Below are 26,742 nucleotides of genomic sequence, written 5' to 3'. Positions count from 1 at the left end.
CAAAATAGTATGATGATGTTTTTTTGTTAGTGTTTTGGGACAGCTCTTCAGATGTTTGGTTAACTTTGCTTTTCTGTGACAGTACAGAACAGATACTGCGGGTCCTTGGATTCCCCACTGAATATAACTAAGTGCCACAAATATCTCCTGATATGTTTAGTGTATACAGAATACTCCTTCAGGGACATTGCTCACTGGATTGGGAGGGGGGAGGATGAGAGAAGGATACAGTACTTGACTGTGCATGCAAAGGCAGAGGAGCTGGTACATTGCCTGTTTCTGACTTAAAAACATAACCAAAGTTAAAGCAGAGAACAGATCTCCCCATGATACTAAAGACTTAAACCATCAAATACATATTTTTAGTGGTGACAGTCACTGCTCCCCACTATGGACATTTTAGGCTATGTGAGATGGAATAATTGAACATGAAAACTATCATCCCCTAAAAAAAGAAAAAAGTAAATAAATAAATAAGCCAGTATGAGGATTCAGTTATGATTTAGTTTCAAGAAAAATTTGAACATGCCTGTTTCATGAGAAGTATTGTTGGCTGCTTCTTGCCTGTGGCCTTCCCATCGTTAATTTAAAACTGTGTTAATTGCTTCAAAAATGATCGTGGCATGTTACCATGAAATACACACTGATTTTATTACTAGAAGCTAAGCAGACAATGGCTGGATTCACTAATGCTGCAAGGCACAGTGAATCCCGGTGGTAACGGGGGGGCGAAGCAGGGGGTGGTCCTGCGCTAGCTGGCAGCGATCGCACCGCCGCGCCGAATAACTACACCATAAAAGGTGTAGTTATTCGGCGCGAAATAGGCAGCCATACGGAAGCTTACCATTTTGCTGTCCGCGCTATGTTCGCAGAGTTGGCCCCAGTGCCGCCCCGACTCCGCCCCGATGTTGCTTTCGCACGCGTGCGCTAAGCTTTCTAGTTATTGCGCGCTTGCGCTGGTAGCGCAATCGTGTGATAGCTTTAGAAAATAACCCCCAATGTTGCTAAACAATGTATCTTCTTTTTTGAGTTGGCAAAGTCGAAATCCTTAAAATCAATGAATTTGCTAGGAAGATATGGGTATAAGCCAGAAAAATCTGATTTTGTCGATTTTTTTTTTTTTTTTTTTAATGTATGTGATATCGAAAGAGTGCTAGTGAACATGGCTTGACACCTACCACGCCTTCTCCAGAAAGAAGCTGTCACCCAGGAGAAGTCCATGGTTTCTCAACAAACTGAAAGCATGAATCATCAGATGCTTTGCAGATGCATGCTCCATGTGGTCATTCTGAGGAACGTGGTCTTTCTCTGGAGCCAGGCAAACGAAATTCTGCTGTCTGCTGCTCACAAGCAGTCAAGCAGCATAGAGTAGAGCACAGCTCCTAATCTCAGGATATGATGAGTGTACCCTGAACAATAGCACTTGAAAGCCTGGAAGGTACAGGGAGAGCTTGTAGAGAATCAAGCCGTAAACACCAGTTTGTGGTCCTACTGTGAACTATTTTCCTTTATTGCATAGATTTTCCTGGACAATATCAAAGTTGTCAAGATGCAAATGGCTTTATTTTCCGTCTGATATAAATAACGGGGCCTGTATTCAGTCTCTGGCCGGATTGCAAAGTTTACCAGATATACTTATCAGGCTAATGTTGGAGAGATAGTCAGTGGTGCAGCCGCACTATTGAAAATAGACAGCTATCTTAAAGATAGATGAGTTTATCCAGTTAATTGTAGGACAGCTCTACGGCACTACCAGAGTTAAGCAGATATGTTATCCGGCTAATCTGACTCCTCCCAGAAAATCCCTATGTTATCTGGCTAAATATTAGCTGGATAGCGAGTTTTGTTCTGCATTGAACAAATTGAGGATTTGCAGATTGTAATAACTTTTAAATAAATGAATAAATAAAATATCTGGCTAAAGTTTGGCCAGATAAGTTCCCATAATATTCAAGTCGGCATTTAGCTGGATAACTTGTGAGTTATCCAGCTAAATGCCTCTGAATATGGGCCTCAAAATATTTTTCCTGAACTATTTTCAGTCTATTTGTGTAAAAAAAAAAAAAGGGCATTAGCCAAATCATATGTTTGGGTTTCCACATTCCTCAACATATTGGTCCAGTTTCTCTGCTGAAGTACTTTGATGTTGCCTCTGTTCTGCGCTGCTCTGCTGGTCCTCCTTCTTAGATTGTGTAATTGGAAAAACATCTGGCAGGAGAGATGAGCAATACCCAGTAGCAATCCCTGCAGAGTCAAATTGGCAGACGGTGGAAACCATGCAAGATTATGGTTTCATCATGTTGCTGTGCCATGTGATGACTGTTTGACCTTTTGTGTCACAGAGGGAAACCTTGAGATTTGGTGGACATTTGAGGTGGAGGTCATTAACAGGGTATGGGTATTGAGTATGTGCACATGTCTCCGAGCATGATAGTTGCTGATGCTGCTTGTCCGGAGGGTCAGTAAAACAATTCAGAGTGAAACCCTTTCAATCTGATATTTAGTTCAAAATGTGAGGATTTTATTCTGTGATCAATGTGCAGGTAATTCTGCTTGCATTCAGAATTAGAATAAATGTTTTTCCAAAGCAGGTTATTTACTGAAAGCAAATCTCATGAATATCACACCAATATCTTTTTTTTCTACCGAAAAGATGTCCCCTTAAGAAATAGAATATATCCACTAACCATAAAAAAAAAAAAACCCTGTATCTTTTTTTTAAAGCAAAATGGGCCTGTAAGATTTTTGAACACTTGTTCATTGATTATATTAATGCCAGAATGCATTAAAGAAGTGCAATATAAATTTGATTTTAATTGTTTTGTACACACACCAGTGAAAAGGAACTGATTGGATACAGTTCGCAGGCAGTATGTTAATATGTTATTTTCGTATGATGATAGCTTTGCATAATCTTTCTTCTTCCAAGATTTGGAAGAACCTGTTGTTAAACAAAGCAGAAGAGGAAGAAAGAATACAATTTACATAAAATTGGCTACCCTACACATTAATTAGTAATGGGGGATAACTGAAAGGTGTGCTCACTTAGTAGAAAAGCACACTTTATAATTTATATACCAGCGGTTTTGGTGCATTTTAGTCCATTTTCCTCCCTGCCTGTCTCTAATGAAATCGAGTTACTGGAGAATTGACTGGGGTGAATTGAGATTTTAATCCCATTGACGCTTCCCCTATGGAAATGCAGACTGGTGGGAACTTTTAATGGAAGGTCTGTAATCAGAAGACACTTGTATTCAGTTCCCCGCTATAATGAATCTCATCAAATGTTAAAGCCCAGGCAGTGTGCAGAAGGCTAGAATTTCAAGGTTTTTGACCAACCCCATTTCAGGCATTCCTCTGGGAGTGTGTGATTACTCAAGTTTAGCAGTTTATTGCCTCATCTTTCAATATCCAGTGGAGCACAAAATTCTCATCTAGGTTGCTCTTTTTACTTAAAGAACAAGCCAAAATAGACTGCAGTGCTACTAACACTGTCACCGAGTTTAATACTTGCTTTTCAGCTAACAACAGATCAATGGAAAAGCTTTAAAATATTAGCACACAAATACCCTTAGCCCTCTGAAAAATGAACAGAATAACACTATAAATCTTTCAGCAGGGCCACCTATAGGTGGTGCAAATAATGCAACCACACTGGGCCCCACACTGTGCAGTGTGCCCAGGAGGGGCACACTGCACAGTTCCAAAACCAGCCCTGCAGAATGGGCTGACAGAGAATGAAGGAGCCCGTTTGTGCATGGGCTGGAGTCCAGAAGTTGAACCAATTGTGTGTGAGTTGGCAAGAGGGAGAGCGCAAATGGAACAGCTGGCATGCACATGGGGCCACTGGCCAGAAAAAGAACCATCAAACAGAAGAGGTGGCTCACATGGCAGCTGGAGTTTAAGCCATTGGAGGAGGGACAGGAAGTTTGTCGGGCTAGAAACAAGTAGTAATGAGGAAAGAATGTATTTTTATTCCTCTTTTTCAGGCACTTCAAAGCGGTTTACGTTCGGGTGCTAATAGGCATTTCCCTGTCCCCAGAGGGCTCAGAATCTAAATTTGTATCCAAGGGAATGGAGGGTGACTTGACTTGCCGAAGATCACAAGAAGCAGCAGTGGCCCCTGGTTCGCAGCCCACCTCTCTAATCACTAGGCTGCTACTCCACGCCAAAAAAAGAAAGATAAGAAGGGGGATCACATGATGTGGTGAACTGGGTTAGACGCACTTCCAGGGCTCTAAGTGCCATCCCCCAACAGTCGCATAAAAGGCTGCCCAAACCAATGGAGAAAGTACCGGTAAAACTTGCATGCGCAGAATCACCCAAAAAATCGCTGCTGGTAATATCCACAAAAAAAACAGAGAAAAAGAGAAAGCATGGCTGACAGAACCCAAAATGGTCGTCTGTAAGGAGATGATCATATCTTGAATGCTGGATGATGCCACAGTAACACATCTCATTGAAGCAGTAGTCGCGGCATTAAATAATACATTCGAACAAATCTCAGAGCAAATGAGGTTGAAAAATTAGCTCTCTACAATATGAGCATACTTGAAGAAAGGGCTGGAGCCACCAAAAAGGACATTAAAGGGGTCAGAGAGAAAATTGCAGAACTGGAGGCAACAGTGAAAGTCAAGAAGATAAAATCGATGACCATAGAAGGAGCAATATATGTTTATTGGGTATTTCAGAGGTAGTACTGGAATCAGAGTTGGTGAACATGCTGGAAACCTGGCTCCCAAAAGTCTTAGGCCTACCCAAGTTACAAGGTAAGCTGGTAGTGAAGTGCGCACGTCAGCTTGCTCAGCAGCAGAGGGGCAGGCAAAGCAAGGCTGCGTGTCACGATTACAAAAATATCGAATTACACCCACAAATTTTTAAATCCCACAGGACGAGAGACATATTAGTTATCAAGACAATCGCGTGCTTATATTCCAGGACTTTTCAAAGAAGGTGTTAACAAGACGGATAGATTTTATTCCCTTGTGCTCGGAGATGGTTAGAAAAATTATTACGTTTGCATTAATTTACCCAGCAAAACTGAAGGCATGGCACAATGCGAATATTCATGCCTTTGACTTCACAGAAGCTGTGAAGAAATTTGTGGAGTGTATTTAACGGGACGGTGCATGGGGAGAAGTGCAGCTGAACATGGGCAAAAACAAGGACGAATTGACTGGAACTATCTCTGCTAGATGAATAAAATCCCAATAAAAAAGGGGGAGGGAAGGCTGTAAAAAACGGAGACACACACAGTGGATAACTATTTTGAATACACACCCTTGCCTGAAGCCTAATCTGTCCCGATAAGAAAGTTTATAGAACCCTGGATGTGTGCAATAAGAAAAGAGACGACATGGTTGAGAATTAATACGTAAAGGTTCTTAGGAACAGGAAAGCAAGCAGTGATAATTCTCTACTCTTATCCAAAGCAAGATTTGGGATCTATAAGTTATTCGGCTTGTTTCAGAAATGTGAAAAACAAAAAAAAAAGAAATCGGCAAGAGGCTGGACTTTATAGTGCTGAGTTGGAAACGCAATCAGATAACCACAACGGCGAGCAGTGCACGCACAGAGCTGTACTGGGAAGGGAAGACAACGTGGATTTATCAAACTTTTAATAGTCCACAAATGAAGGTTGGAAATCTTATTTTTGTCCGTGCAATGCAGACAGATGCAATGTAATAAAGAACAAAGGAATCTAGGTAAAACGGGCATGGTAAAGTTTATGACTATGTGGTGAAACTGACTAGTAGTAACGGAATTATTGTATTTGTTGAGCTATGATCTGTTTCCGTAATCTCTAAGAGGTAGATGTTAAAAGCGTAGATTTTATGTGCTTATCTGGGCCAAGCGCTAGCAATGCGTATTTTAAAAAACTGCAAAGTACGCATGTATATCACATGCTTGAGTAATGGCATGTGTGTGTGAGAAAGGGGAGTGTTGTATTTTAAAACCAACCTATGTGCTGACATGCGTGCACTTAGATATACAAATTTGCTACAGCGAATTTATGTGCCAGAGAGATTTTTGATTAGCTGCTTTGTGTTTGCCAGGCCACCTTCTCCAACCGAGTGGAAGCAGGAACTGCAAGTGGGTGGGAGGAAGGATCTCCATTGTTGACTGGGACGTAGTGGGGGACACTGGGAAAGCCTTGCCCTTCACCGTGGGAAAAGGGACCGTTTAGGATCACGCGAGGAATGCAGTCAGATTGCTAGGAATAGACAGACTGGGACGATCAGGTTGCTACTTGCAACCTTTGGCATTCGACTGGGCCTTAGAGGAACAAATTGCATCAAACAGAGACTTTTTGGTCCATTGGGAGGGTTTGGAGGGGGAGTAGCAGTCACATATTGAGGGGTTTGAGACTCTGGGTCACACTTTCCTTTCAAAATGACTCTATTTACCATATGGGTGCTCATGGCTTTAAGGCGGAGGAGAGAGAGAGAGGAGAGGAGGAAAAGGAGGTATCCCGCACACAGGGTCTACAGGACAAGAACTCAGTTTTTAGATCGGTCAGCGAAGGACGGCATGTGCAGTTTCAGGTTTAATAAGGAAACCAAACAGTATCTATGCCAGCAGTTAAAGACGGACCTACAAACCAACCACCAGCCATAGGGGCCATGCATTGCCGGCACATCTCAAGATCACCACTGCCTTAGCCTTTTTTTGCTACCGGCACCTTCCAAACTCCTCTTAGGGTCACGGCTGGCATCAGCCAATCTGCCACTTCCTTGTGTTTTGATCAGGTCCCAGCCACATTGCTAAGGAAAGAATGCCAGTATATATCCTTCCCCTCAAAGCAGACAGCAGCAAGAACAAATCATGCAGGATTTCTATCAAGTGGCATCCTTTCCCTCTGACCTGGGGATTATCGATTGTACACACATCCCTGTAAGGGCACCAGGGGGAGATTAAGCCACTACCACAACTGCAAGGGCTTCCACTCCCTCAATATGCAGGTGACCTGTGATGCTAAGGACCTCATCCTGGATGTTGTGCCCAAGTTTCCTGGATCCACTCACGATATCTGCATCCTCTCAAAGTCAGGAATTCAAGACCACATCCAGGAAGGACACATCACTGGGGGCTGGCTACTAGGTAGGAATGCATCCTTCGCTAATAGCACCTCATCACAACTAACGTCTTCTGCGAGTCTCCCACATCTCTACAGCCTTATTGCCCAGGAAGACAGTTCAGACCCAGCCTAATCCCATTATGTGCAGTCAAAGTGTATCTTAAAGTTCTCCTCTGGCTTTTTTCTTACAGGTGTCAGAGGCTATCTACTCAAAACCTAACTCATGAACCCTATGGCCACCCCACAGAGTGCTACAGAGGTGCAATACAATAGGGCCCAATGGCTGACCAGAGCAGTCATTGAGAGAACCTTTTGGTGCTTTCATCTCCCCATCTCCTGTAAGAATCTATTACAGGGGACCAGAGAGCTGTTCCCTTTAATGAATTTCAGCAGAACTAGAAGGCAACAGATCTTATCCAGCCTGATGCCTCTAAATGTTTGCTGCCCTAGGCAGACATAATGGATGCCTATTGATACATCTAGGGTGGTTTAGTATGACAGTTATTAGATGACGGTCTGAGATAGAAAGACCTGAGATGGAGAATTCAGAGAGTCAGCAGTTGGAGGAAAGGACTAGGTCAAGGCAGTGACCATGTTTGTGAGTAGGGGGTGGTAGTCCAGAGTTGGAGAACAAATGAGGAGGTCAAGGAAAGGAGTTTTGAGGCATAAGATATAAGAGCAGACATCAACATGGAGGTTAAAGCCGCCAAGAAGAAGGGAAGAGGAAGATGGTTCAAGGATGAAGGAAAGCCAGGAATCAAAGGAGGAGGGGGATTTTTCAGGGGGTAGATCTATGAAGGACCAAGATGGGGGAGGTATAGCTCTTGGGTTCCTAGGTTACTTTGAGTGAGATGCAGGGGATGGGACTGATGAAGGGATTGGAAACCCAAAGTTTAGGCCTGCTATAGATATGTTAGTGTGTATGCATGATATATAGATAGATATCACATCAGGCCCCTCTCCAGTCTAAGGACAGCTCTGGTTTGTCGCGTATTGAGAACATCCCTCTTTCAGAATGCGTCTTACCCTCACTCATTGCATTAGGTGCTCCCAGAGGCTTTGCAGAGAAATTTACTGAAATGTGGTCTTGCTTTGCAGAAAAAATGGAAAGCGTTAGTGGGGATGTAAACACTTATTAGAACTCAGCCGTGCAGACTGCTCTCATATTTTCCCCCCCTAAACTTTGCAGCCTTCTAAAGTGCAGTCATTAAGAAAGATCTGGTCAAAACAAGCTGAACTGTGGAAGTTAATGAGAATCGTTATGTAGCATGCACGGTGGTAATTTCCTCTTTTCTTGTAGGTAAACAAGTACTGGTAGAGATAGGAAAGCGGAGCCCCAGTACAGTTCATACTCGCTGGGGGGAATAAAAAAAAAAAAAAGTGCTGGAAGGCTGAATTTTCTCTTTGCCAAAACCAGATGCATCGCGTTTGTAATTATTTTGAAAGGAAGAGGAAAACAAGAAAACCAAAATCCCTTATTTTAACAAGATGCTCATGTTTCACAAAATTTCTAAAAGCAATTAAAACATGTCATGGTGAAGGAACATGACCAGTATGAGAAATGAAGAGACGGGAATAAACGTTCTGCATTGAACTCGGGTATATGAAAATGTTGCGATAGGTTGTATTTAACACATGGATGTGCCTGTTGGCCTTATATTTTAATAGATATGCACTGTCAGCACTAACTAGCAGATACCACGTCGTTCAATCTTTCTGGAGCAAGGACTACAAAACTATCTAATTGCGAAAAGGGGAGGAGGAGGAGGCGTGGAAGTAGAATGAATGTTGGGATTTCACACATCCATCAGTAGACGGTTAGAATAGTTTGAACGAATTGTACTGTCTAGGTTCGCTGCCCTTTGTCCGTATTTTTAAACCACATAGCGCGTACCAGGAAAATGTGTTCCCTAACCAAAAGCAGCACTAGACAGAACTCGCTGCATAACTACCTGATTGACCTTGCCCTGGGTCTACTGCATTGAGATGCTTCAGTGTTTTATTATACAGGGTGGCCCATGGAACAGTAGCCTGCCTCCCAGCACTGGTATTGGAGGAGGGCTACTTTTCCATGGGCCACCCTGTATAATAGTACCATACCCAGGGGCTGAGTCATTAAAATGCATGCTAAAAGAATTTGTGTTTAGCACGTATGCCGAACTAGCATTTAATGTCAGATTCACTAAAATAATGGCATAGGGAATGCATGACCACTAAACAGTCCATGCTAAATGAAGAATGGATCTTTTTATCTTGTGCATGCTTTGCATAGCACTATCCCCCATGTTAAATGGCCCAAAATTGCAGAGCAGGTTAGTGCGGATGATCACTTCCACATCCTCTATTATTCCCCCGCTTCTGATTCAGCTTTGTTTATTTAAAAATGAAGAGGTGGATTTTCAAATGAGTTATGCCCGAGAAAACAGCAAATACACTTATATGTGATGTGATGCACTCATGTGTAAGTCTTAATTTCCAAACAGGTCACATATACGTGTATATATCCATCCACTTTCACGAGCAAATGTAGGTGAGAAAAAAGGGAGTATGTTTGGGGCATGCTGGCACATACACACATAAGTTGCTATTTTCTAAGAGATTTACGTGAATACATTCGGCAAGATGTTTGCGCAATTTGACACTTGCTAATTATCTAGCGCAAATGATATCGGACATGTCTATTCTCTCCTATTGTTGGGTGGGAGCTCTGGGTAAACTGGGGGAGGGGGGTGGGGGGGAAGCTGGGCTTGATGGACCCTTGGTCTTACCCAGATTGGCATGTTCTTATGTTTTGGCCATGGTGAAGAGAATAAAAATGTGTTATTACCTAGAGAATAGCCACTGCCATTAGCAATGGTAATATGGAATGGACTTAGCTTTTGGGTACTTGCCAGGTTCTTGTGGCCTGGATTGGCCACTGTTGGAAACAGGATGCTGGGCTTGATGGACCCTTGGTCTGACCCAGTATGGCATTTTCTTATGTTTTCTTCTTATGTTTTAAGCACTAAGAGGGTCTTGATGAATTGGTGAACTGTTGGCTGTATCGACAAACTGGTGATTTTAAGTAGGCATGCATTTTTAAAAATATACCCACTTCCGTGTATGTCCGTCATATTTTTCTCACGCAGAAAATATGCACACGTATGTTTATAAAATAGATAAAGCGCACGCTTTCAATCCATTGCAGGTGTTCGCGCGCAGCACAACTTACGTGGGTATGTTGGAGGGTAGATACACCCATATTTTATAATCTGCACGTACAAAATACGTGCAGATTATAATATACTGTAGTAGATCTACATGGGGTTATATACGCACAAATATTCAGCTGTGTGGAGATATCCTCTTAATACAGATGTGCAGCCCCAAAATGGTCAGTTTGGTTAATTTCTTCATTTCAGGTTTTTTTCGTTCATTTTTATTTGGTTCATTTAATTTTTTTTTTTTTTTCAGTTTGGGTCATTTGTCAAAATTGAAAAAAACTAAAACAAACAATAAAAAGGAACCTATTTAAAAAAGCAGGCCTCCAGCTACCCCGGATGGGCATTTTCAGGCCACAAAATTGCCCAGCTCATACATCGAGGCCTAGGCAGACCTTGGTCCTGGGCCCTGACATGGGCACCAGGCCCTGTTCCAGGCTTAGCCTCTGTACCAGCATGGGCCTAGCACCTCAGCACCTTGAACATTTTGGGGTATTTTCATAGGAAGCGTTTTTCTGTTCTTTCCATTTGCAATGAACCGGAAATGGCCTCCATTGCATTTTTTTTTTGGCATTTGTTTTAAACAAATGCACTTCTCTAAAACTTAATATACCAGTTTTTCATACAAAAAATACATCAGAGCTGTTTGTTTCTCACAGAAATAAACTTGTATACATTTTACAATACAAAATGGTTGAAGGCCTCTGAGGACTCCTCCCATCCCAGATGCCTTAGACTAAAAATTATAATCCCTTCAGGGGCTTCTTTGCCCACCCTCCTAAAGAACGGCCGGCCCCTCGACCTCCGTCGGCTCTCTCACCTCAGGCAGCAGGAGGGTACTCCAGTGTCTGCTGCTTGTGAAGAACGCTTGCACTCTCCACAATGGCAAATTGAAATGCTGGACTGGAAGAAGGGGAGGCAGGAGGTCTTGGGAAAGCACAGACTGCTTTCTGCTTTCTTGGGGTGGGGCGGCCTCGGAGGGAACTTTCTTTCCGGCGCCCCCACCTTCCCTTTCCTTCCCCTAACTAACCTGCCCCCCCCCCCGGCCCTAACTAATTCTCCCCCACCTTTATTTCAAAAGTTGCGCACGCCGGGGCACCATGTTCCGGCCCGGGGGCGTTCTGGGGGCTGGTCCAGAGGTCCATGCCCCCAGAACGCCCCCTGGGCCGGAACTATGCTCACGGCCCCACCCCTGGAACGCCCCCCCCCCCCCGATGACACGCCGGCCACGACATGCCCCCCCCTCAGGAAAGCCCCCGGGACTTACGTGCGTCCCGGGGCTTGCGCGCAGGGGGTGGAAGGGGCAGCTTTTCAGGGTTACGCGCGTATCCCTTTGAAAATCTGCCCCACAATGAACAGACCTTAAGCTACGCTGAGAGAAGGTGCTCCTTCCCAGGTGCGTGCTTAGGCTGGGAGAGGAGAAATACATGCATGGATTGCATTTTCACATTTTGTGCCTGACTTTTCAGCAGAAATCTACCCACAGAAAATGCAAGTGAATGTGCTTACTTTGCACCTGCAGAAGGTTACAAAGGAAAGTATACACTGTTTCTGTGAAGACTGGTGCCAAGTTCACAGGTGAAAAGTATATGTGCTCTTTGTCCCAATGCGGACCCTTTGAACATTTCCCCCTTAATAGCCCTTCTTTGAACTCTTTCCATCCTATCGATGTTCTTACAATAATTTGGCCTCCAGCGTGGAACCCGGGATTCGAGGTGGGGTCTCACTGGCGACCCTCCTCAAAGGTAATATTTGCTCTCTTTTCCTGCTGAGAATTTCTTCTTCTGCACCAGACACTTTCACTTTTTCTGGTGCTTTGTTACAAGTGAGGAGCAGCATTTGAGGAGCAGTTTAAATCAGGATGGATCCTGGTCACCAGTTGCGTCATCCTGTATATTCTGGTTTCAAGAGAAGGACTTCAAATATGTTTTATAGCCGCTCTGGCGACTGCAGAAAAGGGGACGCTCATTGGGGACTTGAAATCAATCGGGCAAGAAGGGGTTGGTGGTGACTGCCCAGATCTCAACATTTCTTGGGGAAATCCTTTCTAGTTTATAACTACAAAATGTTGTGATCTGAGCAAATGTGATAAGAGTGTCATTTTTGTGCTGCACGTTAAGTCTGGCTAGCGTAACCAAAAGGAATGAGCCTGGTGTTACCAGTAAAGTCCCAAATAAAATTGTACACATACCTCTAGGAAGTGCCATATATCGTGGCAGAGCACCCACAGTAACACCATTGAGGAAGCAAAGTGGTTACATGAGAAGTCATGAGACACTTCAGTAGAACATGCATCATTAATGACCTTTCTCAGGAACCCTTTCCTCTCAGGAATGATGCCATATCACTTATGGTTTAAAGCTTCGAGCCCTCAAAGTTATTCAGTATCATCCAACCACGCAGAAAGAAGAATAAGGGGAGGTTTAACATGTTAATTAGATAACTTCATTAGCACAAAAATATTTTTTTCGTTTGTGGCTTTTTTTTTTTTTTTCCTCCCAAACTGTTTTAAAACCGCAGCAAGCGAAGATGTGGCATAGGATCAGTCTTAGTGATATCATGGGCCACATGCCAACAGGAGTGAGGAAAGCTAACATGGAGATAATGGGAGACCGGGTAAATGTCTCGCCAGGACAGGCTAAGGAGGTAAAGTTTCTAGATGCCATTGACTGCTTCATGGAGCAGCTGCTTCTGGAACAGAGGAGAAAAGGGGTCTGCTCTAGAACTCATCCTCACTGCGACACAGCATGTGGTACAAGACGTAATAGTGCCGGGGGTCACTTGGCAATAGTGATCAAGTTTAACATTCTGGAGGGCATTAAGGAAAGCTACTGCAGGGAGACAATGAAAACATGAGGAAATTAGTTAGAAAAAAAACTAAATGGAGCAGTACTTGATGCTGAGTTCCCGTCAGGTTAAGGGCCCCTTCTAGACACAAATGTCTGGGTTTTATTTATAGACTCAAGTTTCCTTTACAAATCACACAGAATCTGGTTCAGCAATCTGTTACTCGCCGTGGGTGTTTAGTTCAGCTTACTTCACTGATATTTCCCATTCTGCGTCCAGGCCTACTCTGTAGCCATGGAGGTTCGCTTTCCCACTCTGCATCCCTCGGCCATCAAGTTGAATGAACACTGAGCCTTTTCTTGCAGCCTCTTTTGAATCTCCCAAGGATCAATCTGGATCCTTGGAAGGGGGCGGTGTTGTCCCAGTTAACATAAATCTGAGGCTACCTCACTTAAAGTCTATTCTGTAGCCTCGTTAGCAGGGCACCACCTTTTCAGCAGGCAGAAGGCCCACAAAATGCCAGTTTCACTACCCAGGAAAAGGATCTTGGAATCATTGTGGATAATCCTCTGAAATTCCTGGCCCAATGCTTGAGGGTGACTAAAAAAGAATGATAGCTATTAGTACGAAAAGAATTGATCCATGTATTGATCCATGATGCAACCACCACACCTTACGTATTGTGTGCAATCTGGTCACCCCATTTCCAAAAAAGATACAGCATAGCAGAAGTGGAAAAAGTGCAGAGAAAGGTGACCAAAATGATAAAGGGGGGTGGAATGACTCCTCTATGAGGAAACGCTAAATAGGTTAGGGCTCTTCAGCCTGAAGAAGAGACTGCCGAAAGAAAATATGATAGAGACCTTTAAAATCTTGAATGGGGTGGAACAGGTAAACAGGGAATAATTATTTGCCCTTTCCAAACGTAGGCCTGGTTTGTTGTAAACAGGATGCTGGGTTTGATGGACCCTTGGTCTGAACCAGCATGGCAATTTCTGATGTTCTTATGACTAGGGAACACTCCATGAAGATAATAGGCAACACATGTAAAACAAATCACAGAGAGATTTTTTTTCACCCAGTGCTAACTAAACAGTGGAATTTATTGCCAGAAGGTGTGGTGAACAAAGTTAGCGTAGCCAGAAGAAAAGTCTATAAATCATTATAATCCGTATAGACCTGGGAAAGCGGCTGCTTACCCCTGATTATGAGTCAAAAGGAATAGATCTAATCTTTGGGATCCCGCTGGGCACTTGTGACCTGGATTGGCCTCTGCCAGAGACAGGATGCTGGGCTTGATGGACCTTGGGCTGACGAGTATAATAATCCTTACGTGCTGCAAATGGCAATGCAAGCAACTAAGCATGGATGACTTGGGTTTTTGTAACTGCCATCCCAAACCCTGACAGGATCCGTAGACCTGTTTATCAGTGGACACAGCAGGACTGCAAACCCTGAAATTCTATGGAATGCCAATAGAAATAAAAAAAAAAAAAACAACCCACAATATCTTGGCATGCCAATGACACTCTGAAAACTCAAGGCTGAGAACAACTTAAAAGCCTTGGAAGCAGAAATGTGAAAGCTAGTTGTATTAGATTCACACTGTATCTAATACCAAGGCCTCTTTTAGAGAGCTTTGATTGTATACCAATAAGCTGATAAACAGAATGCAATGTCACATTCATATTGGTATCTTGTACTTTACAAGTATGCGAAATTTTGTACTACTTTAATTTGTATCAACTTTTTCTAAATAATGGCATGATCTGAAAAGAACACAATTCTAAATGTTCAACTCTAGAAGACGGATTTAACCTTCCACACTGTTTGTCACAATTATCCAATATTTAACAGAGTAGTAGTAGTAAAACATGCCCTCTGGCTGGAAGCGCATTGCACAAGAGCCCATATTTTCTAGGGCCTCCATCAACCTCTCCTTCTCCTCCTTATTGGGGCCAGTGTATATGCTGTGATTCTCCAGGGGCCTGCCCATGTCTTACAGACACAAAGAGCCAGAGAGCATAAGAGATTCTACAGCATAATAGACAGTGACAGAGACCATGTGCTCCCACTTAGGATACACTTAACCGCCACCTAGTGGTGGGTGCTTGCATTCACATGCCTGGATGAACACCACTGGGTCATACCATCTACTAATTATACCTCTAGGAAATATAAAATGCAACATACATTTTTCATTCTAGACTCCTTGTGATTATCCAAGGGTGAGGGTCCTTTGGATGTTACCGAAAGCTGTTCAAATTTTTAAAATAAATTTTCTGATCTGGTTCAATGATCCTGGAAGATTTATAGGTTTGTCAAATTAGTTCAAACATAGAGCCCTATTTACTAAGCATTTTTCTATAGGCACAAAATGAGAAAAAGCCAGTAGTAAATAAACTCCTTAGTTTGACAAGGATTCCTTGAATTGGCAAATCTTCATCGGCATTCAATCACATTCTCTTGATGCTTGGGGGGGTGGGATCTTCAGGGGTCAGAATCAATGTGGATTCCCACCAATCAACACTTCCACAGTAAAGGGTAGATTTTAAAACATATGCGCGAGCGCACATGGACTCACCGATTTTATAACATGCGCGCAAGGGGGGGGGGCAAAAATATGCAAATTCACGTGGCGATGAGATCGGGGCTCCCCCAGGTCCCTCCCAATCCGCTCCAATTTAGGAGCGGACTGGGAGGGAACTTTCCTACCCCCTACCCTAACCTCCCTTCCCCTCTAACTTGCCCTTTTGTTTTTGTTTTACCTTTTCTTCTACAAGTTACTTCAGGGCCCGACCTGAAGTAACTTGTGCGTGCCGGCAGCCAGCCGGCGTTCGAGGCTCCGGGACAGCGATTAATAGCGCTGTCCTGGACCACCCCTTCATAGAGGCCTGGCTCTTGTGCGCGCAAATCCCATTACCCGTTTTTTTATGTGCGGGTTTTTTTTTTTTTAAATCCGCCCACAAATCAGCGACACTTTTCTGTGGAAACTGTTGACTTTATCAAGCAGATATGAAGACAATTTTAAAAAATAAAATAAAAGTTCTATCAAACTCAAGCCAAGCTGAAATTCTCCTGGTTTGAGTTCAACTTGTTTCTGTAAATCTCTAATGTTAACAAAAATACAAAAGAAGGTGGAGTTCTCCACTTCCAGTCATTTTCACAGATTTTTTAATAAAATGATTGTACCCAAAAAAATTACAAGGCAGCATGGGAGTACGTTAGAGGATTACAAGATTCAAAATGAATGAAAGCTTCACGAGAAAGTATTGAAGCAGAGAAATCACTTCTAAATTTTCTTTAGCATATAAAAGGTAGTAAAAATTAGTATTTTGCAATAATGTAACAGTACCTTCTTGCAAAATATAGCAAGCAAAGAAAGTGGTTTGAAACTCAGTTCTGCCACCTGTTCTTTTCTTCTTGTTAATCTGCTGGCTGTACTGTTCTGTTAGTTCCTTTAATAAAGTTTTTTGAAAATAATACAAAAAAAAAGCAAAACCTCAACCACGGAGCTGCAATTTATCATTCCTCATAGAGCTGAAATACCTTTTTTGTTTGATCTCATTGAAAAACTGAAATCAGCATACACCCTCGGTAAACCTAAGAAAAACGGTGTAGTAACCTGTTCAAGAGAGGGAAAATTAAGCTGTCATTTTAAATATAATTAAACTTGGTTGCAATATGAATTATGCTAATTAGTTTGTGCGGTTTAAACATTGATTTCAGTGTTATAGTTAATGGACTTAATGGATGTTGCTTTCCCCATTAGACAGGTGGCCAGTGTTTTTGTCTTGTTTCTTGAGCACTTATGGATTTCTGTTCACCCTTCAGATATATTACATGCGACAAGCTGATCAATCTTTACGCATGCAAATACTATTATCGTTTTGATTGGTTTTAATACAGATATCGAAATAAGACGTTTCTGAATGGAACTGGGATTTGGTCACTACAAGACAGCCTATAATTTATTTATTTATTTAGCAATTTTATATACCGATATTCATGTAACAAGTTACAAATCACCTCGGTTTACATAATAACAATAACCATTGCAAAAGAATTGCATTACATTAAACAAGGAAGTAAAACTTGGATGCAGACAAAAAGGGGTTGATGAGCAAATGAGAAGGACGAGCAAATTTTTTGACAGGGGAGGAAGGTGTCTGAGAAAGAGACAAGGGGATAGGGGAGAGACAAAATGATGTAATTGTAAGATCGACAGAGATCTTACAATGATAATGGCATAAGATGTCATAAGATATACAGAGATATAATGGCATAAGATGCTCTGAGGGAGCAATGTCAAATAGTCCATGCAGTTGCAAACTACACAGGGACTTTATGGAATGTTTTACAAGGAAACTACCTGTATTATTTCTCTCTGAATATTGGCCAATGCAAAATAGACATTTTCAAAGCATTCAGTGCAGCAGAGGAGGGAAGGGACCTATAAATCTGAAAATCATATATATATATATATGCAGTTTTCTTTCCCTGAATTAAACATCGTTATCATTTATTTCTTAGCTGCCTTTGAGGTTGATATACAAAAGAGTTTATCTGGAAAACTATTCAATTAGTCAGACAAACCCAGAGTTTTTTGAATTTCTGGCGCTTCTCAGCAGGTAGATTTTAACTGGGTAAGTGGTTTGCTCGGTTAAAATGTTACTGGCGCAGAGGCGTTTTCGGGGGGGGGGACAGGGCTTACATTTATCAGTGCTGGCCGGGTACAGTTATCTGGCTGACTCTGGCCAGAGAAACCTCTGGCGCAAAGTTACCCGCAAAACCATCCTCGCCTGCTCAGGGTAAAGGAAGCGGGGAGAGCCCACAGCGCCCCCTAGTGGGATCCCCTAACTCACCGGGGGGGGGGGGGGGGTGGCCAGCGGTCCTCCCTGTACCCAAACCGGGAAGTGGCTGAGCCTTCACCCGTGTTTCCGGCGGTGTCCGGAGATGGCCCTGGCAGCAACGCCGTTAGCATGAGCTGCCGGAGAAGCGCACGCTGTCGGAGCAATGCCGGCCTCTGCCAGGAGAGCGGCAGGATAGGGGCCTAGATCCACTGCTTTATATTTAAATAACTCGGGCGGGGGTAAGACTAGCAGGACCGGGGCAGACATTTTATTTTATTTTTTTAATGTGGTATCAGAGGGCTGGGCTGGAGGGGGCAGGCCTCCCGCAGCCCCCACATTTTGATTTATCTTTTGGCTACAAAGGCGGAGAGATTCCGCGGGGTGACCTTGGGGTACCCCCTGTCTTTCTTGGTTATATAACTTAGCAGCAGGGAGGGGGATCCCTGGGGGGGGGGACGGGGACGTGCAGTCGGGCAATATTCATTAAGGCATTGAGAGGCGAAGTAATCTGGGTACAGATATCTGGGTAATATTAACCATGCATTTTTAAGCGGAAGGTAAGTTGGGGTTTTTTTTTTTTTGCTGAATGTTTTCCTAAAATTATTTACATACCTTTATCTGGAAACCTTTGCCAGTTTTACTGAGTATTGCCCTAGTTATTTATTTATTTATTTCTATGTGGTATTTCCACTTTTCCTAGAAAAGGCACAAGGCAGACTGCAGAGAAAGATGGGATCTGCAATATGTAGGTTGGGGGGGGGGGGGGGGTGCGATAAACAACATATAAACTGGGTACTGTGTAATGTAAAACTGTGCAGGTAGCAGTGCACGCTGTACATGCATCTTCCAAAGCAGCGTGTAGAAAATACTTTTGCTCGGGGCACTGTCAAGCCGTGGAATTTGTTGCCAGAGGACGTGATGAAGGCAACTAGCACAGCGGGGTTTAAAAGAGGTTTGGACAAGTTTCTGGAGGGAAAGGTCCCCATAGCACGTTATTAGCCAGGTAGACTAGAGAAAGCCACTGCTATCCTTGGGAGTGAGTAACAGGAATTAGATCTATTTTATGGGATCTGCCAGGTACTTGCGACCTGGATTGGCCACTGTTGGAGACAGGATGCTGGGCTCGATGGACCTTGTCTGACCCAGCATGGCGATTCATATGTATTTACACTCTTACCAGATCTGTCTGTATATACCTAAAATGCTAAAGATCAAATGAAAACCATATTATGAAAACAAAAGTTGTGTTTTTTTGCTCTTTTTATAGCCACTTGTAATGTGCTCAAGGAAAGGCTGATACAATGTGCACAGCATATGCCACACTCCCCTCTCCTTCTGCAGGATTTAATCCAACAAAAATACAGTGACTCCTGTGCCACACTTATTTTGAAAACAATAAAATCTTATGTTGGAGCCAGGGAAGCACACTGCATATCAAACTGCTCCTTGTGACTGCAATGATATGGGTGGCTGAGAGAAACCAACAGTATAAAATTCCTTCCGACAGGCCACTCTTACATTTATTGTCTTCAGATGAGGGAACAAGGATACCAATCAATACTTTGAGATGTTTTGTGCAGTTTTCAGTTCACAGAGCGGCAACTCTAGATGCACAGCAGAAGGATAATTGCCAGGGATGGGGAAACCTGAAAGTATTTAAGAATTCAATCCATCGGTGACCCAAAAGCTCTGCTGAAACCGAATCGCCAAAATGTCTGCTGTGGCTATTGTCTTGCTTTAAAGAATACAGTCAAAGGCTAATTCTTTCTTTTGTGGTTTGCATTTATTATAGAACTAACTGAAAGATGGAGGTTCAGCAGTCCATGATTAATTTGTAAATATAACACGTACCTGCAATACTCTCTTCGGTTAACTACATTCTGCGTGTTGATGAGTTCAAATATCACCACTGACGTTATTAACCCGCAATTCCCGTGGATGTTGAAAGAATATGGGCTTTTACACTATGTGTCCAATATACTTTCCTTGTCCACAAAATTAAGAGCAAATGTGAAATACCGGGAAGATGTGCAAAAGAAATACATAGGTTAACTCAATGCCCTCTGTTGAAAGCTTGGCATCGGTCATGATGCATGCAGCACAAAAGTCTATGAGGCAACCAATGAAAATGCAGATACAGAGAAGTAGCTTGAGACCAGTGCCATAGCCAACGTGGCCGTGGCCATAGGCGCCGTTGCCCGAAAGGCGCCGCCTCTGCCGGTCATGCCGTGGCGACTTCCACTCCAGAGCAAGGCCTTTAATGCCGCACCACGGGCTACCGCAGCTTCCTCCTTTCTTCCCGCCCAGGACCGGCTGGCGCAGGCGCAGTGCCCGCTGTCAGCGCGGTTCGCCAGCAGCTGAGCGCGTGCAGGCCAAAGAGCCGGGGCACGCGGGGAGGCAGGCGCTGCCGCTGCCTGCGGGAAAAGGGTTCCCTGCCCATCCGGACCTCCCGAGAAAGGGGAGCAACAGGGCACAGGGAAAAGGAGGGTCCACCCTGGGCCGTGGCTGCCACAGGAGGAGGCTTTGGGATGGAGACAGAGAGCAGTGCAGCAGGGGCCACCACCGGGTAGGAAAACACTTGAGAGAGATTTAACATGAGAGGGGGATGTTCCTGGTGTCTGGGGGGGGGGAGAGATGGAGGGATATTGGTAGTGTCCTGTCTCTGGGTGAGGGGGGGAGAGAGCACATGTATGTGTGTGGGGGGAGAGAGAGAGAGAGCACATGTGTGTGTGGGGGGAGAGAGAGAGAGCACATGTGTGTGTGTGTGTTGGGGGAGAGAGAGCGAGCACATGTATGTGTGGGGGGAGAGAGCGAGCACATGTATGTGTGTGTGGGGGGGAGAGAGATTTGTGTTTTTGTGAGAAAGAGGTAGAGAGTGCTTATGTGTGACGAGAGAGTGTGTGTATGTGGGGGAAGAGAGAGAAATTGTGTTTCTGTGAGAGATTGAGAACGCGTGTTTTGTGCACATTGGAGAGAGAGGGGAATGTTTGTGTGAGCGCACACACACACACACACACACACACACACACACACCCACAACAATCTCAGGGTGATTGGAAATCAAAAGTTCCCAGGTATGGAAAATTGGTGATTTTTTATTAATCCATAAGAGCTTTAATTATTGGCTGTTTGATGTCTCTGCTGTTTTAGACAAAAATCATCTAAAACTAATTGGATCATAAAATAATTTGTACACCTGCACAAAAAAGGAGAGCCTTAAGCCTTTTTCTGAAGCTTAAATAATCAACTTCCTTTCTAGCAGGTGTCGGTGTGTGTGCATATGCTGAGCAGGGGAATGCAGCTATCTGCTCATTTTCAAAGTAGTTTACAATGGTCTGTAGCAAAATACCCTCCCTGGGGAAAAGGGTTTTCTGCAGGTACATTTTCAGTAAAGTGCCTAAGAGACTAAGCACGTGCATGCTTTTCAGCCCGTGCAAAGCAACCAGACCTTCAACCAAAAACAGCAGTATAGTTTTTGTATGAAGATTTAGACAGTTTTGAAGATAAAAAGTATGCATGCACTTTAAAAAAAATTGTGCATGCATAGTTAAGGCACCCACGTTTGAGACAACTTAAACTTTCATGTATGTGCATGACCAAGTTATGCCTCCAGGAATGCCACGTTTTACCGTGGCTGAAAGTGCACACATTGTGGAAGTGGCTGAAAATTCACTTATGTGCCCTGACAGGTTCCGTCCACCTATGTTGCCAGTGAATGGTATGTGACGAGTCTCCCATCGGGGAGTGTTCTCTGTCACTTAAGAAGTGTTGAAACCATTCTAGGTGGAGGAGACATCACTACAGAAAACATAAACCTTGCCTTTTCAGGTTAACTGAAATGTAAGTGTGTGATCTTCACAATGACTGCTAGATAGCAGATTGTTATGGTGAACATGGGGAGAAGTAAGTATCCTGTGTCATGTCGACTAAGGGTATGCAGTGCTTTAAGAAGGTAAGGAAACTAATTCCTCTAGAGGCATTATGAAAAGGGTGGTTTAGGATTTTGAGGGGAGTTGCCATCATGGATTAGTTGGCGAGCATCCATCCAGGGAGTGGGTTCAGCCCAGGGCTGCCTCTCAAGTGAGATGAGCCTAGCGGGGGTTTCCCCCTCAAGGGGAAAGATCTGAGGTGATAGGCAGTTCTCCTCTCAGGGAAGCAGCCAAGGAATGGTGTGTCTTCCAATGGGCAGACAACTGGAGATCCAACCTGAGGCCTGGACACCAGGGACATTCATGACTGTTGCCTGGATGAAATCTGGGAGAAAGAGATTCTTGATCCTTGGAGAAGAGAGAGTGTATAAGAAGTAGTGAGCACTGAAATGTTTGGTGATGTTTACCTTGATTTTTGGGTCTGTGATATCCATGGTATCTCATAAAGAAGGGACACATTTCGATGGTAAAAAATTAATGGGAATGAGAAAATTGTATCTTACTGATAGTCCTGTGAGCTGTTGAATAGAGGAAGGAGTAGAAGATGTTGTAAATGTGAATTGATTCTCCCTTTTATAAGGGAACAACTGTATGTAGTTGTGGAAACATTTATACCAGAACTTTTCGGTCTTTTTATAACTACCTCAGCTTAGCTGTGTAAGCCTATGGCCCTGATTTAATCAACGAATCCATTCTACTCTATTTCATTCTCTGATGGATGCTTTTTTTTTTTTTTACCAGAACAATAACAGTTGTTGGTTTGGAATAAACTATGGAGTGACTTCTATTTTAAGGAGTTTGAGGACTGGGAAAAGAAGAAATAGCAGTTGGAGGGGGGGGGTGGGGAGCATAGAGATGTCCTCTGTGGATGAGGGAAAAGGATTTGGGAGGGAAGATAGACCTGGAACTGCTCACCTCTCTTCATTACCAGTTTTGAAAATCATAAAGGTTACCCATAGATAGCACAGAGTAACAGGAAGTGATTAGAGCCATCCTATTAGATTCTGGCAGAAGTCAGGAGATCTAATAATTTATTTTGTCCTTACCAGCAATGACGCTATAAGAGAGGTACGTTAGAACAGTGAATTCCTCTCCTGAACCTAGTGGTGCCCTTTGAATAGAACAATAGAAATTGAGAAATGTAGCCAAGCCTAAAGAAAGGGGAAGACCATTACCGATTTTTAAGTGCCTCCATCGTTAAAGAGATTTGCAGAACACATAGCCATATTAGCAACAAATTTTATTTCAGTGAAACATTACTGAAAATGAGTCAAAAAATGTTCCTACTGGGGACTACAATTTCCACCATGACATTGCACATGACTGTACTTCTTCAGAGAGGGGAAGGAGGAAGAAATTTAATGTTTCATTTTTAATTTTGGTCCTGAATGACAGCGGTTGGTAACAATTTTTTTCTAGCAATGTCGCTCTGAAATAACAACAGGTTTTTAATATGGGCGAGGATTTTACGACCACTACAACTCTGTTGCTTTAGAGGGCAATTTTCAAAACTAGGCAGGTAGTGGTATTGCTGCCCGCAGCGTCCTTTATCCAAGAAGCTTGCGCCCATTCTCAAAGGGAAAGGTATGAGCAGATTTTCACTTTATAAGGAAAACGTACGAGCAGTAATCTGCCACTACTTCCTCCCCGCAAAACAACAATGCTTAGGTTTGAAAATGCAGACCTAGGAGCCTTGTGACCTCCGTTCACGCAACCTTGCCTCTGAGCCTACCTCCGTTTCCCGCAGGTAAAAGTATGCACACTGTTGATCCCTGTGTGTACCTTTATCCACGTTCAGTGTGAAACAAAAAAAACTCCACCATTTTGTTCATTTTTGGGTTTGTTTGTTTGTTTTTTTTAAAGATTCTTCTCTGATCTTCTCCTTTCCCAACCTTTTATCTTGTTGAAAATTGTATTTATGGGGCAGGAGTGAACCCCAAGTCACTCCTGCCCCACAGTTACCGCTATTGCAAATGGCACTGCCAGATCGAAGCCGGTGCTTTTGCCATGAAAATGGTACTGGTCAGGCCCATTCAGTTGTTCTGTATGGCAAAAATGTACACTGGCATTGTTCGCTCACTCTGCTCGGGAACTGTTCCTGGCTCCATGAAGAAATTTTCAACAAGAGGGTCTAATGGAGGGGCTGGAGAGGATCAGGTCAATGCCCAGGAGTAGGGGGTGATTTTTGGTTGTGGACCCTTCTGGTTGTTTTTCCATTCAATTTTTGTTTTTATTTTGTTTTTGTTTCTTTTTTTTTTTTCATTTTAAATAAACAAAAAGAAATGAAACAAAATATAACAAAATAAAAACCAAAACAAATTGGGAAAAAAAAAGTCTGTTCTGTGCCTTACTGAAGATATATAAGTATTTTTCTTTTATTTTACATGGTTTCGGTGGTTATGTCATATTCTTATTCTTATGTGTTTTATCTTACATGGTGATGGTGATTATGTTATTCTTATTCTTATGTGTTTTATTTTCTATTATGACAGTGATCATGTCATTCTTTCTTATCTTCATTACTCTGTGCTCAACATAATGGAAACATCTGATCGGCTAACAATGGCTCTCGCTGATAATCTCACATAAAAGTTTGCAACTTGTTGTGGTTATATTCTCAATACAAACCTAGGGCCATAAGGATCAAAATCTGTGCAAAATCTCTCACATGAACTGTGTGGTGACCTTGATTTAACCAAAAATAAAAAGATGCATGTAGTCAATCCACATTAAAATTAGCCAAAATCTAAAAAAAAAATGAGCAGTGTGGCTTCATTTTATCTGAAAAATCAAACTAATATATTAGTAAATGGAAAAGAAGACTTCACTCAAAACAGAACCATGTCTGGATAATATTTTTCTAATATGTTTCTCAGTTTTATATTTATAAGCATTTTTACCTTTTTTAAACTATGCAAAATTTTGCAATATTCTGAATTGTGTTGGTAAACTGGGTTTTGTTTAGTTTTTACAATTCCGTGGGTATGTGCAATATCCGACATTAAAACCAAACCATGAGACAATCAATCATTTTTTTTTGTGCCTTTTAAACCCTAGCTAGTATGATTACCTAGTAGAAAGGAGGGCTAGCTTTGTGTTATAGTATTTTTCATCCATTTTTTTTTATAGATCTGCATAAACCAGCCTGCAAGAGATACTGAGAACCTAACAAGCCATAAGCTGAACCTGTGTGAGCTCTTGCATTGCACAGCCATGTGTGTGACCTCGGTGCTAGTGGAACGATGATTCCAATTCCATGAAACAATTAACGAAGTCCCAACTTTGCTTTTCTCATGCCACATCCTTCATCCTCCACACCAATCCTCCACCCTGTCTGATTATACATTTCTTATTGTTTCAGAACAGGGGAAAATTCCCACATCGTTCCCAAACAGTGTTTTGCATTTGGCTGTCAAAAAAAAAAAATATATATTTTTTTTCCTAGGGTCTGAAATTATGAGTCAGCTTTATTGGTCAAAGGCCATAATAATTTGAGCTCTTATTTTATAAACTAATTTCTGCAGAGTGATGTCCTGATAGGAGCAAGAATAATAAATCACAAACATGTCCCCCAAGATTGTGTTGTAAATGTCAAACTAGACAGGAAATTGTAATTAAAGAAAGGAAATTGCTACAAAGAAACACTTGATTTTAAAATGAGCTAAGCACAGAATTTTCTAAACATTTAATTATAGTCCAATTTGAACTGACTGCTCAGCCCTTTCAGTTATATTTCATGTTATAACTCTTCTGCCTCACAGCTTCATCTCTGGGCCTGCAATAGTTTAGAAGAGCACTGTACAAGCAGGAGCCTTACACTGGTTTTACAGGAGCTGCAATCATCTTTTTCACATCTCATAAACAGCGCGCTACGATTTAAAATCGGAACGCATTTGAACATCGGCTTCACACTTTCAAGGATTCGCCCACTGCGAATCTGAATGCCGGTGTTTCGCACATTGCAGCAAACTGAAAGAACTTAGCTGAATTCAGAGTAAGCAAGCACAGACAGACAAGCACACACACACACTGGGATTCTGATTCGTATGGGACGCAATTCATCCAAGGACGCAATTCATCCAATCTTTTCCATCTCTTATTCTAGGAGTGAAGTGTTCATTGCAGGGATGTGCACACAAAACTTTTTTTTTTTTTTTTTTACTTTGGTTCATTCTTTTGATTTGTCCTTTTTTTTATTGTGTGTGGTTTTTTTTTTTTTTTACATTGCATTTTGTTGGTTTGTTTCATTTGTTTCGATATAGTTCATGCAAGTAAATGGCATTTTGCGGGCCTTATTTTCAAAAGCATTTATGAGCATAAAACCCAATTTTATGCAAGATATGGGCTTTTGGAAACTCCCCTGGGAGGACTGTGCTTGTAAAATTATGTGCATATAACTCACGCACGTATTTTTATGCGCACAACAAAGAGGCATTTCCGGGGGAGGAGTTGGGGCAGGGAAATTTATTTACGTGCACACTTTTTTAAAAATTTTTGGAAGTGTGTGTGCCGATGTGCACGCTCTGCTCTGAAGGAGGTCTAAACGTGTGCACATAAGTCTGGCAGGGTTTCCAAGCACTGCCCTATTTTTCAAAGTGGACTTATTCACAGACTTTATTCCTGCTTATGCTGTTATAAAATTACCCTCTATAGGCCTGGTTTTCAAAAAGGTTTACGTGCATAAAACCCTGGCTTTTATGGGTAAATGGGCTTTTGAAAATTGCCCCGGGGAGGGGAGTTATGCAAATAAAAGCCACAACAACAAAAAACCCCCCAAAAACCTAGGGCCTCCAGCAGCCCTGGCTGGGCTGTTCCAGGCCAAAAAATGGTGCCATGTGCTCTGGAGGAAGGCATTGCAGTGACTTCACTCTGGCACCATCGCCTAAACAGATAGC

General features: G+C 42.7%; 1 long non-coding RNA gene across 2 annotated transcripts in view; it reads left to right on the top strand.

The window, feature by feature from the left end:
* LOC115079556 overlaps window positions 1-26,742 on the top strand; it is a 291,802-nt gene that overhangs the window by 1,532 nt on the left and 263,528 nt on the right. Inside the window, exon 1 of one of the 2 annotated variants that reach the window (XR_003853322.1) lies at window positions 20,279-20,484. The exons of the other annotated variant lie outside the window; for it this stretch is intronic. This is a non-coding gene — a long non-coding RNA (uncharacterized LOC115079556). Of the gene's footprint in view, window positions 1-20,278; window positions 20,485-26,742 lie in introns of those variants that run through there. 2 annotated transcript variants of the gene reach the window in all.

The sequence above is a fragment of the Rhinatrema bivittatum genome, chromosome 17 (genome assembly GCF_901001135.1).
Source record: "Rhinatrema bivittatum chromosome 17, aRhiBiv1.1, whole genome shotgun sequence".
NCBI classification, from domain to species: Eukaryota; Metazoa; Chordata; class Amphibia; order Gymnophiona; family Rhinatrematidae; genus Rhinatrema; species Rhinatrema bivittatum.
The sequence above is the reverse complement of the archived record's forward strand: the minus strand, read 5'-3'. Positions and strand labels throughout refer to the sequence as shown.